A 21,193-nucleotide genomic window follows, 5' to 3' on the forward strand; every position below is an offset into this window, starting at 1 on the left:
TCTGACTGCACGGTGGTGGGCCCTCTGCCCGGATCTCCGGACAGTGCCCCTTGGTGCTCCAATCTGACCTCTGGACCAGGGAGGCTAGACTCCCTGTCGGCTGGTTGCAGTGGTGACGGGGTGGTCAGCGGGGCCAGTCTGGAAGCTGACCCCCTGCAGGTCTGGCCCATTCCTCAGCCCCTCTCATTGCCTCTCTGTCCCATCACATCACATCTTATGTATCACTAGGCTTTGAGGGGCTGGACCCCCCAATTTTAATCACATCGTAGACATTTAGGGCTTGGGGGAGTGCATGAGGATGTACTGGGAGACTCTGCCATCTGCAACCGGCGGGGCTCCCATGCCCTGGGTGCCTCCGCCAATTTTAACCACATTCTAGTCATCCACATCATCACATCTACATTCCCATGCACAACACGCACCCTGCACCATGTTGGGATGGGGGGGCAGCTGGGGCAGGGAGTGGGTCCAGTGCTGCCTCCTTTGCTAACTGCACCATTGCGGGCCTGGGGGCCTGGCCGGGGCTCTTCGGGGGGGGGGGGGGGGTCCTCTTCCCGGCATGGTGGTTGGGCTGGAGTTGGTCACGGGCCCTGCTGCTGTACGGTGGATCGCTCGCTGGCGGTTTCACTAAGTCTGAGGTGCCCTGGACCGTATCAGCATCTATGGTGTTCTCAGCCCCTGTATGGAGGAAGATGAGAGTATGATTGTTTTGTCCGGGGGTGGCGGTCCTGGGCGTGCGTGCCTTCGGCTCACCCCGGCGGGTGGGCTGGACCTTTCCGGGGAGTGGGGGGTCCCGGCTGGCTGGCTGGTGGTGCCCTATAGCCTGAAACCCTCCTGCTCTGGGGGGAGGGGGAGAACAGGGGATGAGTAGAGGGGATGGGGATCGAGGGTTGGGGGGGGGGTAGCTCTGTTAGGGGGCGGTGGGCCTGGTCGTTGTGGTGGGCTGTGGCTGCCCCGCCTGGGTGTGGGGTGTGGGTGGGATGTCGGCCTCGCCGCTGGCGGACCCCTTGGGGGGCTCTGGTCGGGTCTCGGGCTGGGGGGCCCTGTGCCCCTGGGCTCTGCTCATGCTGTGGGGGGGGGAGTGCCCGGCGGGACCGGGGTCATCTCTGCCCCGTCTCTCTGTGGGTTGCTTCCGGGTGGGGGTTGCTGCTCCTATGCTTTCCTATGGGTCCTGGCATGGTTTGGGCCTGTGGCTGTTTCCTGGGGGAGGGGTGGCCTGGGGCTCCCCGTGTCCTGGGGATTTCGGGGTGCTCTGGTGACCTGGTCCTGACCTACCTGCCATCCTGGACTGGGGGTGCGATGTCCTGGCCCCCCACATCAGCGACAGCCAGCTACGCACAGCATCCAAGATAAACCATAGCACATACACGTACACACGTGTATACACACATACACGCATGGAGCGCACAGCTGACCCATAAACACACACTCAGACATTTATCTTAAAATTATATTAAACCAAATGGTAAGCCTGCACCGGGAATTCTGCAACCATTGTTTTTTGTTTTTGTTTTGTTTTTTTCTTTCTTTTTCTTTTGTTGTTGTTACTTTGTCTTTGTTTGTTTATTTGTTTTTTGTTTGTTTTTTGTCTTTGTTTGTTTTAGTGTTTTTGTTGTTGTTGTTGTTGCTGTTTTCTGCTATTGCTGTTGTTGTTTTTTTTTGTCTCCCCACTCCCCCTTGTCTTCCCTATCCTGTCCCTGTTCTCTCTTCCTGTCCACTCCTGAACCTCAGTCCGGTAGCTTCATCAATGAACCAACACCATTCCCAATAAAGTTAAACATAAATGGCAATAGGAGGAGTTTATCAGACTCCTCCTATGCAGAATAAAACTGCTTCAGTACAACAAGGCACCAGGAACACTGATGCTGCTTGCCTCAGCTACTGAACAGGACAGGTAAAAAAAATAAATAAATAAAAATAACATCTATAGGTTACTCAAGCAATTAGTCAGCATAATATGAGCAATTATGTGCTCACAAATACAATACAAACACAAGGCTGATGTTAATACTGGTGCAATATTGGAAATACTAATATTGATACTTCAAGTGGCAGCCTGAGCCTCTTCAGGTCTGTAGCCTTCTCCAGCAGCAGCAGCAGCCAGGATTTCTGGGAAGCAAGGAAGCACAAAGGCTCTGGAGAAGAGGTTGAGTTAGTAACTCATAAGAGTACAGGAGGACAAAAATGTAAGAATAGACCAGAGGAAGAGATAGAGTACAGCCAACGGGTTTTTATTCTCCAAGTCTCACAGTTCTACAACACAGAGAAACAGAAGTTGTCTATGTCGAGAAAAGCCCCCCTCTCACCTCTCATCAACCTATATTTATCGTCAAAGAGGCGTGTATTCTGAAACCTGGTGTGTGCGTGTGTGTATTTGGATATGTGTGTAAATGTGTGAGTGTGTGTCTGGGTCATTCCGACCGGAACATTACAAGATGCTCTCCCAACTCTAAAGAGCTGGAATGTCCGGGACTGGTGTGTGTGTGTGTGCGTGTGTCTTGGCTACTGACATTGTTTGGTGCAACGAACTTCTCGGAACATTACACTCTCTTGGTGATATTAACATCCTCTCGATAACATTTCCAAACATGGGAGTAATTCCCGGGACATTGATATTCTTTCAATAACAACTCCACACAGGGAGATGATGATGTTGTAATATCCCTTGGTGTTTGCCAAATCTAGCCTTTCCCTTCGCATTCTTTAACCTGACACAGAGAATCATAGATTTTGGTATATAACCATACATTACGCTACCACATAATCCCCCCCTTGAGGACTCTTGTCCTCACCATCCACGGGGGAAGTGAATGGTGAAGAATGCCTATATGTGTATATGGTATACATATATAACTGTGTATCCCTTCAACAAACATGTGGAATGCATGAAAGCACACATATATCAAATGTGTATATGAGTATATGAAAATGTATCAGATCAAATGTGCATGAATACATGAAAATATTTTCAGTCTCAGTCCATCTTCCCTGATGGAGGCGAAAAAACCTGTTGAATCCAGGAAAAACTCCTCCATCGGCCCCCTTCCGCTGGGCAGCCCATCACAACAGATGGATCAGACACAGAGTATAATGATGAACATGGTAATGTGACTACTTACTACAAAATTCACTCTGGATATTATCAAGTTACTTTTTAAAACATCAAAGTATAATCACAATGTATGCATACACAGAAAACTGTAAGGATTATAAAAATTAAAATCAAAAATAAATGACAAACAAACAACAAACCTCAAACAAGGTGAATGATAAAGGGATATACTGTCCACAGTCTCTTGTTTATGTGATTGTGCGGCATAGCGTGTGGTGTGATCACGTGGCATGTTCTCTTCCGGACGTAAGAAGTAGTATTGACATCTTCTCATTGTCCTCCGGACTATCCTCGTAATCACCAGGATCAGGGAACAAATCTGGCATGTCCTCCGTCCTTGCGCCAGAAGTATTCTGCGCACCACTTGCTCCGGGGTCAGCATACTTAGCATTTGAGCTCCTTGTATGTCCGCTTCAAAATCCAGCTTTTTGTCCATCGCTCTCACACACCATCTCTTCAGGATAGGCATGATGCAACATGTCAATAAGAAAACCAGAATTAGTACGACAAGTGCACTTAATCCTATCTTAGCCAATGCGGCTCCCCATTTTGCAAAAATTTCATCTAACCCATCAAACATGATGTTTACACCCCTACCAGCATTTTTGGTTATCTCAGATTTTAAAGCCTCAAGTTTACTCATAGCAGTGGAGAACGCTCCATCCGCTGAGGTAAAATTTGCACTTACTGTGCAACACATTGTCCTGAAAATTTTACATACTCTTCCTTTTTTGCTAAAATCCAATCTAATGCCTGTCTCTTCTGTCTGGCCATAGCACTTGTCTCATGCAGCTGCTGGCCTAGTTGTTTAAGGACTTCAGACGTGTAATTGACATATCTCTGCTGGTTATAATAAATATAGTTAATCCAGTCCACATTTTTGTTGGCGGTGATCCAAGGTAATATAGAGTCCAATCCCGCTCTTACCTCATTCTGAGCTTTGAACTCTTCCGGGATTCCTGTAGGTAAACCAATACCATTAAGACAAAGTTGTTCTTTTGATGTCGCTTGCCTCTTCTGTCTGTGCAAACTGTTACTCTCTCTACCAAACCCCTAGCACCTCTTCTATCCCCAGGCACCTGCAAGCGCACCAGTGTACAGAGCCCGATCCACCACAAAGGCAAAGTGTTCCTCACGATGTTGTCTCTGCACATCCAGCAGCTGTCCACGAAGGCCTGTGTCCGCTCATTCAACAGGGACACATAAGGAAAGGTCATGGTTAAATTTTCACAGGCCTAGTTAAAAGAAACAGGATCCTCATACCGAACAGGCTTGCTCACAAACCGTGGAGTCATTCCTGACTCTGGAAACCATGATACCACCAGGACATGCCAATTGTAATAGCCTCTGTTACTTTCTTAGTAATTTTAACAGTGGTTGGTGAAATTGTTATACCCACCGTAGTAACAACTTTAGCAGGAGCTGGTGTCTTAATTTGAGAATTAGGTGTTGTAGGTTTCTTAGTTGGAGGCTGAGTTACACCAGGAGGCGTAGTTAGACTCAGTGGGAGCAGTGCGGCTGGAACCAGTCCTTCTCTTATCCCAGATTCAAACTCACTCTGACTGACTGTCACTAAGGCTGTCCAGGGCACCTTTACCTTCGTAGTTCTCCCCCCTTTGTAAGTCTTGATAACTTCTAAGACATCTCCCCCACCACTTTCACATGGTGTGTAGGTCTCTCTTGGCTCGCTGGTTAACCTGTAACTGGCTAAACAGTTTAGTGTCATGATGAATTTTTTCTGAAAATGCTGGCATGGGTTTCAACACAGTGTGAATGGGTGATTTTGTCGTTGCATCATGCTTAACCCAAGCATGGATGTGTGCTGTCTTCTGGAGCGGCTGTGACCTCAGCAGACGCCTCGGTGGCCTCGTCCCCAGAGTCTGGCTTGGAGCAGTTCCTCTCATCACCAGATTGCCTCGTGATTGCACCACTAGGCTGCACATTACTGTCACGCACAACCACATGATACTCTTCATGGTTTTTCAGTTTTATACTGCCGTTTTCTCTGCTGGTCCTTGGTGCAATGGCTCAGATGATACCACGTCGTGCTTCCTTCGACCTGGACTGCTGTCGGGGTCGCCCACACCATGGTGTACAGCCCTTCTCTTCTCGGCTCGTGCCACTTCCTCCTATAGACTTCCACGTACACCTGGTCGGCTGGCACCACCTGTCTCCCAACCACCTGGTCGGCCTTTGTCTCCTTTGCTTTTTCTGCAAGTATATGGACTTATAGACGGCAGTTAGTTGTTTCATATAGTCAGACAGTTCCATTTTCAATCGTTCAAGGTGTGGAGCAGGTGTAAGACGGCCTATAAGCATCTGGTGTGGCGTGAGATGTGTGTTTCTGTTCGTTTGCATGCGGTAGCTCATTAGTGCTCGTGGCAGAGCATCCACCCAGTTAAGCTTCGTGCCGGCATAGATCTTACTGATTTTTGCCTTCAGGGTTCCATTGATTCTTTCAACGATACCCTGACTGGCAGGATGATACACACTTCCAAGACTACACAAGAATTACATTGGAACTCACGGTTGCGACCACACAGGAATTACACAGCTTGTGTAGAGTTTGATTCATAACACCGTACTTACTCATTAAGAAATAATAATAGATGGAGCGTCTGCTGTCCACCACCCGCTCCCGACCTCAGGCGGGATTCTGTCCTCCGTTTGTCGGAGCGGAACTTTCCCTGAGTCGTATAAGACTCCTGCAGGCAGTTGACCTTCAGTCCAGGTCCAGGCATTAGTCAGCAGAACATCCATCGATTCAGTACTTTTCCAACCATTGCTTGCATGTATGGAGACCAATACCCTTGCTGTCCTATCTTTTTCAACACTTTCCCCCCTTCCACAGTGTTGCACACTGTGGGCTTCTGAAGTCAACATGGTTAGCAGAGGCACTGGTGCAACAATCAGTCTGTTATGGGACCTCCAAAGACCTCACTCGTCCTGTGTTGCTCCTCTCTTTAACCACAGATTTTGTTCACTCTGTCCTGCTTCCTTTTGTATCAGTATAATGTCCTCTGGTGTAACCATAGGTTCCAGCGACACTACAGGTGCCAAAACTGCTTTTTGGCATTTAGAGGCCGCTTTGGCGGCCTCGTCTGCGGCATTGTTGCCCTTCCTCACTGCATCATTTCCTTTACGATTCACTTGACACTTGATAATTGCAAGTTCTTTCGGCTGCATCATTGCTGAAATCAACTCATCTATCTGTTGCGTATGCTGTATGGGAGCACCGTCTCTGCCTCCACAAGGCTCCAAACAAATGACAGACACAATGAGCATAAGCGGAATCTGTATAGACATTGGCAACCTTCCCAGCTGCCAGTTGGCATGTCTCTGTTAGCACTTCAACTCGGCCAGCTGGGCTGAACATGGCTGATCACAACTTTCTGCCTTTTGTGTCACCAAGGTATCTGCATCCTGCCTCACCACCGCATAGCTGCCGTGGTTTCCCAAATAGTCTCTGAAACAGGAACCATCAACAAAGAATGTCATATCTGCATAAGAAAGTGGAGTTGACTCTTATGTCTGGTCTTAACGAAGTGTACTTCATCATTTCTGCAATGCACTCGCGTGGCTCACTTTCACCTTCCAATGGGACAGTGTCTACTGGATTGGTCGTGGCACACTTTTTTTTTTTTTTAATGTTACACCAGGATATGTTAGCAGTGGTGTGTTCTGCAACACCTGGCTGAGTGACCACAAACTTTAAGGATTCAGGACTTTCAGGATTGGAATTTGTGTTTCTCCTCCCTCCGTGACCAGGCGAACTGGAGCTATTGTTAGAGTTAGCTGCTGTAATCCCAAAAATCCTGCTGTCTTGACAAATTTGCCTGACATGGGGAGGTGGATGGCATATTTGGTACTCACACAAGTATAAGTAGCCCCAGTATCAATTAACTTTGGAGTTACCCTGTCCTCAATTTGAACCTGCAGCATCGGTTCTTTATCAGCTATTTTGGTAACTATTGGCAATTCACCCTCCCCCATAGGATTCTCTGGGCACACATACTAGCCATGTTTCGGCCCCGCCCCAGAATTGGCTGGACCCATTCCCCTTCCCGACCGGCTCCAGACCCCCCCCCCCCCACACACACTTTTTATTCGTGGGGGGATGTCCAATAACAAAGACCAGTCGCATCTTGAGCATTCATGATTCCCACAATGCTCCAACCAAGGTCTGTTTCAATAGCACAAGGTTCATAGTCACCCCCAATGATGACATGTCTTGGAATCAGAGCTCTGTAGCACCCATAGCCAATCAGTTATCCAACACCACAGTCCATTGGGGTACCTCCTGGGCTATTTTAGCAAGGTGTTTCCATATGCTGGCTGTTTGACAAGTGGGGATATGTGCACAGTCCAGGGTAATAAAGTCCCTTGTGTAGGCTGGAGGTAAGTTGATGGAAATATTTTAAGAGAATCCTCTGACTCTGAAATTGACTACTCTTTGACTCTTCACCACTGAGTCTTTCCCCACCACAATGGAAAGCTTGAGTTTTACTGGTTCCATTGCTGCCTGGAGCTTTTAACACACCTCCTGATCAACAAATGTGTGGCTGCTTTGTGTGTCAAGTAGGGCATCAATGTCAGGAGCGTTAGATGCAGAGATTCACACTGGCAGAATCATCAATGTGCTCCCACTTTCACCTCCATTCACACAGCATGATAGTGAGGATGTGCTTTCTTCAACTGCACCTTGTGTTGATAGAGCTTCTGCTGAGGAGTGATCTTCATGTAGTGGAGTTGGGTGACTCTTTCTGCATATGATTCACATGGCTCTGTTTCTACAGTCCTTAGGATTGTGGCCCTTTCTCAAGCATCCAAAACACAGCTTATTCTCATGTATGCATTTTTTTCTTCTCGTCTATAGACATTTCTATCAGTCTCTTGCATTTGAGTATGGAGTGGTTTTCACCACAGCAAATACACCTGCCTGTGTTTGAGTGTTGTGATGTGTGTGCCATGCCTTTTTTCCCCCCAGTATCTCTACTTGATTTCGTCAAGGTCTGGTTTGGGTGTGAAGCTCGATGGAACTGGGGCCTTCACGTCTGCACAAACACATTTGTTTTTGACCACCTTATCTCTCTAGCTGGCATCTCTACAGACTACCTTAAAGCATGTAAGGATGACACTGGATTGCAAGCTATTCGAGCCTCTTGAGATGAATGCAGCAAACTCATGACAGCTTGGATAGTCCATACCCCAGTCCAGCAGCTCTGTGACATAGTGGTTCCACCTGGATGTCACCCATTCTGGGAGTTTGATAAGCATTTTTTGGTTCTCCTCACAATCATTCAGAACCTGTAAACCCTTTATGTGAGGCATGGTGTTACTACATGTTTTGAGGAAATCACTGCATTCTTTCAGCTTGACATACTCTTTTTCACCAATCTTTGGCCACTTATTTAATTTCTCCCTGAAGGCTTGATGCACTACAAAAGAATGACCATATCTGCCATTCAGCCTATCCCATGCTTGTTGATTGGCTTCTTCATCTTTTCTGTAGAAGCTGCCTTCAACAGAAGCCTTTGCCTCCCCTGCTATGTACTTCTGGAGGGTTTCAGCATCAGCTATCTATAAGAGCTTTGAAGCTTGTGCTCCATTCTGTGGACCTCAAGGGATCACCTGAGAATACAGTAGGTTCTGGGGCTGGACGGTGGGTGAGAGTTAGTGACTCTTATAATGTCTGGACCAAGGATGTCTCATTTTGCACTGCTTGTTTTTCTTGTCTTGGTATCAAGTAAGTGAATGGACTTGCATTATTCACTTTTCTGTGTACAGCACTGCAAGACCCATCCTTTTGCTTTGTCTCTTCTTCAGTGTAAAAATATTGTTTTGCCTGAATGATATCAATGTCTCTCTGATTGTCAAGGTTTTTTTCAACTACTGATTTGAGCTTTAATGGCAGCTTCCATATCAATTTCAGCTTTCTTTGCAACTAGCTGAGCAGCCATTTCTGCCCTCTTAACTGAGACGCTAGGAGACTCTGAGAGATGGTCAGAATAATGGCAGCTGGGTGCAGTAATTTTGGTGGCTGAGGATCTATCCATGGATTTAGCATAATCATTTCCAAAATCATATGCAGCCTAGATTTTTCTGCCACAGTGTCAAATTTCTCTTCATCTTCAGTTAGGCCCACTTTCATTAATTTCATCAAGTCTTCTGTCAGTGCTTGTCACTGCTATTTGGGCATCAATTTTCCTCTGTATCTTTTGACTTTGAACCATATGTTGTCTAACATGTCATACATGATGTCATCTCAGATTCCAGCCTCTCAGTTTCATCCACCATATTGCACATTTCTCACTCAAAGCATACTTGTTTTAATCTGGTTCAAATGTCTCTTACATGACCTTTCCATTTTTCACAACTGGCCTTAAACTTATTCTCATTTTTAAGTGTTAATGTCCAAACGCAAGGATTTTATGATTTTTGTTTCTGATTTCTCAGACACCACACTTTTTACTTCATCCATCCCCTCTATTTCTTGTCACTCTAATGTCAGAATGCTTGTCACTGTTTACAGATATTTAAGTGTTCAAGAATTATCATGTGAAGAAGTCAAGGTAAGTTAATTGAGGTACAGGGATATGATGGCTGTAATTTGTCAGGGTAAACCAAACCAACACAGATAGCCCCTTAATACCAAGTCTGCACCTGGTATCAGCTGTGCTGTGCTGCTTGTATTTTCTGTAGTTGATTGTATTCTATTAAAGTGTATTATATTGTATTATGGTTTATTATAGTTTCTGCTATTTAGTGCTCTTGAACTTTTTCTGCTGTTACAGCTCTGTTTCTGCTGCTTTAAGAGTGCCAATTTCCCCACTGAGGGATGAATAAAGGTTTATCTTATCTTAGCTTAGCTTAGTTTCAACTTATCAACACCAACACATTTTAATTTTTATTGTCAGCCCTTGTATTAAATGAATTGAGTTCCCCTTTCAACTTTCCAAACAAAGATAAAACAATAGCTGTTAACATCAGAACATTCCATAGATTTCTTATACACAGTTTTTTATGTTCTTAGTCCCTTCAATTCCTTGTTTGTTATGATTAGTTTCTAGTTTATGTTCTATTCTTCAACTTTGAAGCCTGAAGCTGTTCAAGGCAATGTCTTCTGAAACCTGTAGACCTTGGTTGCTGCAGGTTGAGGAGTAGCAATGCACGGTGAAGCCTGTAGCTTGCTGTAGGCTGAGGACCACATTGCACACCAAGACCTGAGGCTGCCAAGGCTGCAAAGCAACTCTACACTTGCAGCTTCTGGCTGGATTAGGACATATTTTCACTATATCTGCCCTGGGTATGAAAGGTTCATGCTCCATACTGATGTCCACAAGCACATTTATTTTCTGCTCTCAGAATAATGGAGCACTATGGAAACTAGGAACAGTAAAAAAAAATTTAAAAAAGTTTCAGTTACCATATAACAATATTAAATACATATGAAATTAACAGAGGTAACCAGAATGCTTTTTACCATGTTTGCCTTGTTAATTTAACTTAAAAGCCTGTTGCATCAATGAAGTTAATGACTGTAACAAGGTCAGTAATGAGCAGTAGCTGATCAGCTTCCACATGTTATCAGTTGCTGCTTGCAAGTGTATGATAGATGGAATCCTTCCTGGAGCCATGCCTTATTTCATAGTTAGATGCACTACTGCAATTTACCTTTTGAGTCACAGATGCCTCAATAACACAGGTGGTTCACATGGTTTCCATGACAACATTATTTGATAAGCTCTCTCTCAAAGTGATCAAAAGGGGGAATAAAAAGCCACCTACTTAATAAATCATATGCTGGTGAGAGCAGCTCTAGCTGTGCTTTGCGCAATTTCAACAGAGTTTTACACAGTGATGGAGACTGATTCAGAAGGAGAGAAACTGTGCCTTTATAAATCAAAATTCAGTTGGATTCAGTGTACACAGCATTCATACCAAGCTCTTGCCACTGAGGTGCAGCCAGAAACTGTGACAGTTGATCAGGAAATATCAGAGGGAATGCCATGAAGCACAAAAGAGAAACAACACAAGGATTGATCAGCTTATTTATAGAAAATCATTCAAGAGGTAATATTTTCAACTTTAGCTGTATTTAATACCAAATAACAGGCTCAGATCACCCACAACATCATAATGATCTCTATCTCTCTCTTTTTCTCTCTGTCTGTCCAAGTGTCCATGTGTATCTCTTGTCTTTTTCCTTATAACATGATAGAAATTTCATTGGGTTTTTCACAGATTTTTTTTTACTGTCAATCAGCCCCAACTTTTTATGATGCTGCATCCATACAGTAATTTCCCACATCTTGCATCACTGATAGACTTGTTGTAAAAATCATTTAGTTTAGTGATGATTTGTTAACAATTATGATCACAGATCCAGTGGCACTTTACTGATGCAACCATAGCAATCTGGAGCATAGGATCCAACATCATGACAGGCTGTTGATGCTGCTCTGTGTGTGTGTGTGTGTGTGTGTGTGTGTGTGTGCGCGCGCGTGTGTGTGTGTGTGTGTGTGTGTGACCCATAAAAAAATCTAATATTGTCCCCTCATAAATTGTTCCTTATTGGAAATATTGGACAGAGTTTTAATGGCATAATGATGTTTTGTAATCAGCCAGATTTCAAGCATTCTCAAGAAATATATGGAAAGTTGGTAATGGATGATGGCTAATAATTTAGAAATTGTGATGTGAAGTGATGAACTGACGTTTTTACGGCAAATTATTCTTCCAACATTTAAAGGAGCTATGAAAAATACAGTTATTAAACGATGAGAGTCATTCATTTTTAAATAGGGAAGTAGGGAGCATAGGGGCTGACCTCAGAAGAGGACACTCCTCTTGATTAACAGTAATTCCTATGAGAAAGACGGTGCTCATCCATAGTGCTTACAGCACCAATTTATTTTCCTGCTCTCAGATGCCCTGTCACTTTACTTCCTTATTTAATGATGCTCTGATGGAAAACCAGGGATTTTCACCGATGCTGGCAGAATTATCCATAAATATTTCAGTGTTTCCTGACAGGGTTGGACTATGTCCTGAGTTCAGTCTGCCAGCACATCCCGATTTGACGGACTAATTTGATCAACTCTTGATCTTCCAACAATGTTACTGTTACTGCAGCCAATCTCCCTCTACCCCAACCCAGAGAAGCTTTCAAGCATCTCAGTGATGCATGTTGTGGAGGAAGTGCTATTGGTGATTTTATTCATGGAGAGCTGAGAATCAGCTGATGCCTTCATGCAGAGTGAAATTATTGCTTTACAAGGATTTATTGTGCTCATCCCACAGTGCTTGATAACTGTCATTAGATTAGATACAGACGGAAAGTGTATAGATTGTTGGATAGATCTCAGCTTGCACTAAATGTTCAAGAAAACACTGACCTCTCCATGTGGAACATATTCAAACTTAAAAGTCATATGTAGTCAGTGTATGAGAAAATTTTGCTGTAGATAATATATTGCATAACAAGCTAAACACATTCTGCAGAGGTAAAATTCAGGCAACCTGCGAGATGAAAAAGATACAAATCATTTATTGTCTTCTTTAGATATCAGAGAATCAGGGATGGGCCATCTTTCATTTTTCCATTATCCATCTAACAATGCCTGCCCAAAATGGATTTTTTTTAAACTATAAATGCATATCTTCCCATTGCAGCCTGGTGTGCTGAGATGAAATGTTCCCTCAATACACTTTTATTGGCCTGTTAATCCCCGGCACACTAAACTTGGATGTAGGCTTGAAGAAGGGAGATTACATCCCACGGATCTCCCAGGCCAAGTGGACTCACACTGACACAAGTAAATACACAATAATTTTGTCTTTGAAAACAATATGTGTAATGAATGGAGTAGTATGACTCCCAGCCTTCAGGGAACACAAAGTGACAGATGTACAATTATGCACACCAGGCTCTGTGTAAAGTAATGTGATTGCTATTAATATAGGACTGTTTTATGATTTGTATAAAAGAATAGGCATGCCCATAAGTGGCAGTGCCCATGAGTGCTTTATAGTTGGCAAATAAAATGCTTGTAAAAGGAAATCAGTTTGATTATATTGAAATTGATTCTTTTCCCCTGAACAAGTCCAGCATATTTATCTGTCACCAACCTGTACTGTAAAGCACCAAATTCCCTCTAGCCAAGTGTCTCAGCGAGATACTGTATAGTTCCTCCAGTGTACCAAACCCTTCAGGCAGGATCTGACAGCAGGCGAGGATCCGCAGAGCTGAACACCCACAAAGATGGATGGATGAAAGGTTTATTAGCAGTATTTCATAAGGATCATGTTCATACAGTGACAGGGCAAAATAGGTTTTGGGGGTTAATGGATTAAGGTTTACTTCAGTCTGTCTGTCTGATTATGCTGCATACCTGCAAGAGATTGGGGAGAGGTGCAACAGAGAGGGACCGAGTCCTTGTGATCCCTTTCCACTGTACAATGTTCATAAGTGTTCAGTGTTCAAACTTTGCACAATTCCACTTTCAAAGTTAGGGAGTCCATCCATCCAGCCATCATCAACTGCTTATCCTGTCTCAAACTCGCAGGAGGCTGGAGCCTATCCCAGTTGTCAATTGGTGAGAGGTGGAGTACACCTTGGACAGGTCGCCAGTCTATCCCAGGGCCACACATAGTGAAAGACAACCACTCACTCTCACATTCACCCCTTTGGGCAATTTAGGTTCCCAGTTAACCTAACAAGCATGTTTTTGGTGTGTAGGAAGAAGCGAGAGTATCCAGAGAGAACTCACACACATACACACACAAGTGAGGACCCAAAAAGGGTCTGGCCTGAAGTTAGTGATAATGGTTATTGAGGATATGCTCCACTGGCAAACTAACATTGTTGGCAAGCATTCTGAAAATCTCCTTGACAGAAGTGAAAAAAAAAATGAGCCAGTTTAACCAGGTGGCAAACGCACGTAAATGTATTCTGTTTTTGGTATCTATTCCCCCATGGTATATATACTGTACAAACTGAAGCATAAGCTCTTACCAAATCCAGTTCCAACTTGAAAGAAAGGGGATTACTACCACCTGGTCCACAAGCCCTTCTTCTACCTGTGGTGGTTTAGCTCTACATGTTATGTATGTATGTTGTTATGACTGAAACTACTTTATCAGTATGCATAGAACCACAAGAGCCAAACAATATAGTAACACTCTTGCTTAAAAGAATGCTGTCACCAGGAGGTTTTTGACAATTCTTTATATTTTACAACATGAAAAACAATCTGTAAAAATCAAAAATACTTTGTGTGCATTTTGTAACAGTGTCACTAATTACATTTTGGATAATTTTGCCATTTGTGTCATTTTTTTAAGTTACATAAGTAGCTTGTGTCTCTGAAATTAAGAAGTGATGTTTCTTTTATTATTATGATTATTAAGTCACAACGCCTGAGCTATTCTGGTATAAATATTACCCGACTATTTCCTGTTGCTGATATTCACTTTAGCAACCTGCCATCACTCACTGCTCATCAAAGAAATTGACAGGAACAGATAGGAATGCTGTATCAATTCAAATATTTTGTCAGCATTCCACCAGTTCTGTGTAAATCTGTTAAGTCCTGTTTAGAATCTATGGAATTTGTAAAGCTCTGCTCATGCACAAGGCATAAGGAGATTGGATTCCTTCACCCTGAAATGAATACAAAGACCCTGACTATCTTAAATAATGTTTGATAGTATTTATACTCTGGTGCTTCCAGCCCAGCGCTGCTCCAAATCTCTAACCAGACTCTTCTCTTCTGTTGTTCCCAAATGGTGGAACGAACTACCGAACTCTGTGCGTTCTGCTGAGTCCCTTTCTACTTTTAAGAGACAATGGAAGACTCAATTGTTCAGAGAGCACCTAGGCACTTAACCTGACTCTTCTCCTTTTTGTCCTGTGGGGTAGAATAAGTCAGAGGGTCCAAGACCCAGCACTTAGTGATTATGTAGCACTAACTGTGTTGTGTGATGTTGTATGTTTGTCCAAAAAAAAAAAAAAAAAAAAGGAGGGGGGGGCAACCCTTCTTCTGCCACTAGATGGCAATACCTGTGACCAAATCACAACTGAAGCACTTTTGCGCTTCCTATGGGTTTTTCCTTAATTAAGTCTGAATTCTTGCTTGTGTTGTACGTCGCTTTGGACAAAAGCGTCTGCTAAATGAAATTGTAGAATTGTAGAATTGTAGAATACTCTATGCCTCATAGTCAGTCATGAGGCTTGACACCTCCTGCTCTTGTGGTGGACATAATTATCAATTTCTTGATCCAGTTTAACCTGTTAGCTAGCATACTGTTCCCTCAAGTACAGTGTGACCCTGCTGTTGGTCTTGTGTGTTCATCAACTGGAAAAGATAAATCCCAGAGAGCTGAGGCAGTACCCTGAAGGAAACGGGAACACATGAACACTTGGGTGGAGCAATGTCAGTCATCAATTCTCAGCAGAGACTCACTGAAGCTCAGAATGCTTTCTAGTGGGGACATTACAGAAACACACACACACACACACACACACACACACACACACACTCTTTCTCTTGTTCTCTACTTATGAAGGAGCAAAATGGGCAAAATACGGGTACTTTATGTAAAAAAGATAAGATGAATTTACATGAACCTTGCATCAAAAGGCCAAATGTCACATTATCAAAGCTGCAGCAAAGCCATGTCACAAAGACCTGCGGAATTTGGGTTATAGTAAGCAAACTGAAATCAATTCATAATCCACTTGTTTAGGATCAGCTTTTTATCACACAGGCTTCAGAACAACATCATTCATCATCCTGTGTATCGTTAATTTTCATTTCCCACTTACCACAAGCCGGCCATGAACATACATCATAACCTCGTGTGGCTTTTTCTTCCCCTGCAGGATCTAAACAACCCCTTAACACATTTATGATTTTTAAAAATGTATGGTAAAATGGGGGAAATGTGTCAATTTCTGTGCTAAAAGTGTTAAGGTTGAACTGATTAAACAATTTTGTTATATTTTTCTGGTTTTGTTACTCAACAACTGGAACCTTCTTGTGAAGCCTGTCAAGGAGTTTCATCGTGCACAGACCATATGTATTTTATGATATTTGACAGTCAGTCGTTGTGTTAGCCTGATTAAACTGGATTTATAAATTGTAAATAAATAATCTGTCATGTACGTTACAGTTCCGTCTGCAATATTTAACCTGCAAGTAGAACATAGTCTAGGGGGTGTAATAACAGCAGGTTCTGGCTCACACATTATAGTTGTTGCATTTCTGGATGGAATAAAAGAATCATACAGGACTGTATATATTGTCAATTTTATGTTTTATATTTATTTTGACAGTCTTTGAATTTTAGCATAGAAAGGGAATAAGGAAACAACTTGCTTCCTTGTTTGGTTACAGAGGCAAAGGTTTAACCAATGAAAATCTGACAGCAGCCAACTCTCACTCCAGTGGTAGGCAACCCTCTGTAAATATTTCAATTCTTCCCCAGTTTTTGTGTCATCTCCAATCTAAATCTAATCTAAAATCTCCAGCCACAGCAGTAACAGCATGAGGGACCCAGAGTTCAGAGACAGGGAATGGGCCAATGACCTGAATCTGTTTTTGTTTGTTTTTTTTGCAGATTTTATTCTGCCCCTGCTCCCTCCCTCACCCCCAGAACCAGAGGCACCCCCCCCCCCCCACCTTCACACCATTCCACTATCCACACCTACTGCCCCACACGGTATCACAGGGGACATTATCTACCCCCTCTCTGGCCTCTCCATAACTGTTGATCGGGTGACGAGATAAAAAGATAAAAGTGAGGAAGGCTACCAGTCCTGATGACCTCAGCTCCAGACTACTGAGAGACTGTGCAGATCAGCTTGGAAGAGTGCTTCTGCAGATCTTCAACCTGAGTCTCAATCTGCAAAAACTCCCCATTTTGTGGAAAACTTCCTGTGTGGTTCTGGTTTCAATGTGACTGTGAACTCCAGAGAGCCCAACCACTTCCAACTGGTAGCATTGACCTCTCACCTAATCAAGACAATGGAGAGGCTCATCCTCAAGCATGTCCGCCCCCTTGTGAATGCAGAGCTGGAGTTTGCCTATCGTCCAGGCATTGGTGTAGAAGATGCAATCATCTATCTGGAGTCTCTTTCACATCTAGAGATCACCGGAAGCACTGTGAGAGTCATGTTCTTTGACTTCTCCAGTGTTTTCAACACCATTCAGCCTGCACTGCTGATGGGGAAACTGGATGAGGCTGGAGTAGAGCACAACCTGGCTGCATGGACCACTGACTACCTCATCAACAGGCCACAACATGTGAGACATTAGGATTGTGTGTCTGATGTGGTAGTCTGCAGCACATGGGCCCTACAGGGCACGGTGCTCTCCCCATTCCTCTTCACCCTGGACTGTCCTCTGGACTCCATAGAGGAAGTAGGGGAGAGAGGGATGTGGGCCAAGCTGATGTTCATCATGTACAGCACCTCCCACGCCCTGCATGAGACTGTGGAGTCCCTAAGCAGCTCCTTCAGTAGCAGACTGCAGCACCCTCAGCACAAAAAGGAGTGCTTCCGCACACTGTTCCCTATAAGGTGTTTTACTGCGTAATTGCGCACTGCTCCCAACCTCTTTGTGCAGAATAGAAAAATGTTGCGCACTCAAATATCCACGACCAGTTTTCATTGTGCTTTCTCTTCTAATACGAACTGTGAATGGTGAAATTCATGACTTAAACAGTACATGCTCCACTGTTGGTGTTTGTCTATGCAATGAGTGACAAGTGACAGGGTGACTGGCGGTCAGTGATGAACGTGCCTACCAGGCACTGCCAGCCAAAACCTGCAACAGTTCTTTAGCTGGACAGCCAATCAATGTCATGTAGCAACTGTTGTTGATGCATTTGTTTTTCATGGCTAAACAAGTGAGCTGTGGCATTTCATCCTCTCAAAATGAAAAGAAATTAAACACAATGCATCAATCAATCAGCAACACGTTGGTATAACGGTTCTATCTAACCAAAAGATACAAAGTGATAACGTGTGTGTGTGTGTGTGTGTATGAGTGAGTGTGCGTGTGTGTGGGTGTGTGTGTATGAAAGAGAGAAGGAGGAGGGGAGGGTGGAACCTGGTCGCTTAGCAACCAGTTAGCATTGGCAGCGGAGGCTAACTGCTGAGGCTAACAGCTGAGGCTAGCTAGCCGCTAGTTAGCACCGTGGAGGTATAAAACGTGGAGTGGTCAGTTAGTAAGCCAAACGGCTTAGCGAAAGAGAAAGATAGAGGAAAAGACAGAAGTAAACCCAAAAATGTGTTAACACACTTGTGCAGGATTGTGCAGAATCAATAACATGTAGCACCTTCTTGAAATGTTACACTTATTAACAACCAACATTAGTAGATACGGCGTAATGCCATATAATAGTATCTGCTGTTTACAGGACTTCCGTCACAAAAACAATGCATTCATAGACATTATATAAACACAACTAAGCTATTTCTCTGCCCAGAAAATGCCTACTTAGGGGAATCCTTACTTGATCTGTTGGGACGACAAGGAATTCAATCTCCGCTGATCTAGAGCGCGGGTCGGGCTCGGTTCAGAGGTTCGCAGAAACAGCGGCCGGCAGCCTGCAAGGATCTGCTGAAGTTTAGTGGTGGAGTGGTGAACAAGCTTGGCCGAGCTTTCGTTCACCAGGGAACCAGTTCACGCGGGTAGCGTGGCTCAACGGTGTCTTGTCTGGTTGAGTGGACTGGGGGGGGGGGGTATCCGTCTGCGGAGTTCTCGCGCCGTCGCCGCACTGCCAGCCCAAGGTGCGAAGAGGATCGAAGAGGTCGGATTTTTCTTGACTGGGCATTTTATCTGGTCAGGCCAGTGATGTCACTTCTTGTGGGATGTACTGGCTCTCAGCCAATGGCGGTGCGGCGTGGCGCGCAAACTTCAAGCAGGGCGCGAGTTTTTGGGGGGGGTCAGTGGCCAGAGATGATCCCCCTTTTTACGACCCTTTGTTTTAAGAGCAAGTGGTCACTCCGAATGCAGGCTTCAGAAAGGGGTGTTAGGCCTCAAAGGCCTGAAGTCCTTTCTTCAGATGGGTTAGCTGTAAAATCTCTGAATTAATCTCTTCTCCTGGTTGTGTTAGCACAACATTCAAAATGGCTCCACCAGAGCAACCAGCCACGCAGGGCAACACAGAAAAGAAACAAAAGCGTAAGCAAAACCAAAATGAACGGGAGGGGCTCACTAGCCTCGCCTCAACCGCCACCACCACAGTACTCGATCACACAGATCATGCTAAGCTGCTTTTCTATAGTTTAATGGAGCCATGTGAGGGATGACGTCCGCCACCGTGCAGAGTCGCCACCGGTGTCTGGCCCCGCTCTCCTTTTAACTCCTCCTGAGTGTCACTATCTGACTGGATTGGCTGAGGAGGAGGCCAATCAGGGCACAGGGTTGGCCCTGGGGGCCGGCAGAAGCCAGCAAGGGTGAAGGAGGTGACCGCGCAGGGACGTCACAGGGGCCGTCCGTAACATCTTTATTAGTCAATTCACGTTAGCACTAAGCTTTGTTGTACCATATTTCAGCCATACTGTCATCCATATGTGAAATACAAACAGGAGACATCCGGCTCCTAGGTCAACAACTTCTGTGTCAGTTGCTAGGTGACCAGGGCAATCTGATGAGAAATGGGATACTGAAACAAGACACACTTGGACGAAGACAGAAAATACGAAGACTGAAATTACGGAATTGGAAGAATGCTATGGTATGATCAATCCCAGAGCGAGTGGGATACATGCAGAGAGTGTGGGACCTATGTATATTTTGAAACCGACAATCTAGGCTAACAAAGAAATAACTGACAGCCAAATGTTAACCATAACTGGAAACTACTGTCACAACTCGGGATTAATGAGGTACAACAAGGGGTGCCAGGACAACAGGTCAGCAGGGGGATGTCATCATCATCCCCACCACCTGAGATTGGGTACCAAGCCCAAATTGACATGAACAGCCTCAATACATGAGCTGCCAACCTAAGAAGGAAGATCATGAACCTCAGACGAATACCGAAGCTGAGTTGTCAAGTACCCTCAGAAGATCTACTAGTGGATGTGAATGCTGCACTGAACACAATACCTATAGCAACCGTAACAGAAACCAACAGTAATACTGGAGATGCTAGGTTACAAGCTAGACATGGAGCTTAATAAACAATACCCTCCCCCCAATAAAGGCCATAAATAAAGGCAAAAAGGAGAGAAATTAGCCAGCTAGCTGAGCTGCAGTAATGAAACATGGAGAATAAAGGTGTCCCAAGAAATACACCAAGCTGTCCACACCAGAGACTCTTGAAACTGCAACATAAAGGCTCTGGCCACCCAACTGAAGAGATACACTAAAGAGGTAGCGGCTGGGAGAATAAACAAGATGTTCTCCACTGACCCAGCCAAAGTGTACTCTCTGTGGCAGGGGAATAACAATGAACCAGGCCACCAAGAGTTGAGATGGAATAATTCTGGAAGGGCATATGGGACGGAGAACCATCACACAACACTGATGCACAATGGCTCATGGACCTGAGAACTGACTACACATATCTCCTAGAACAAGAACCTGTAACGATCTCAATGTAGACATCGAAGACAGAGTGTCAAAGAAGAAGAGCTGGACCGCCAATATGATCCACACGTACTGGCTGAAGAAGCTAACTGCACTCCATGAACGCCTTACAGCACAGACAAACCAGCTGCTAAGGGATAGGATGCACCCAGAGTGACTAACCCGGGGAAGGACAGTCCTGATCATTAAGGACCCCCGAAGGGACCCATCCCATCCAACTACTGACGAATAACCTGCCTCTCCACAACATAGAAGCTCCTTTCAGGTATCATAGTGGCTAAGATAAGTAAGCACATACATGAACGGGGTTCAGAAAGGAATTCACACTAACAGAGCGGTCACTCAAGAATGTAAGAACAGCAAGACCAAACTGCCCGGATTTATTACAAGAAAATCTAGGACTCTATGCCACACACATGGATACTAGAATGCCAGGAACTGTACAACATGAACAGTAAACTGAGACCCTTTGTCA

The 21,193-nt window shown here is 44.4% G+C and overlaps 1 pseudogene; it reads left to right on the forward strand.

The window, feature by feature from the left end:
- Positions 1–20,147: 20,147 nt before the first annotated feature.
- LOC147267573 (uncharacterized) lies at positions 20,148–20,875 on the forward strand (annotated as a pseudogene).
- The last annotated feature ends 318 nt before the right edge of the window (positions 20,876–21,193 follow it).

The sequence above is a fragment of the Aulostomus chinensis genome, chromosome 3 (assembly GCF_037954235.1).
Source record: "Aulostomus chinensis isolate RoL2024-O1b breed Wild chromosome 3, RoL_Achi_v1.0, whole genome shotgun sequence".
NCBI lineage: Eukaryota > Metazoa > Chordata > Actinopteri > Syngnathiformes > Aulostomidae > Aulostomus > Aulostomus chinensis.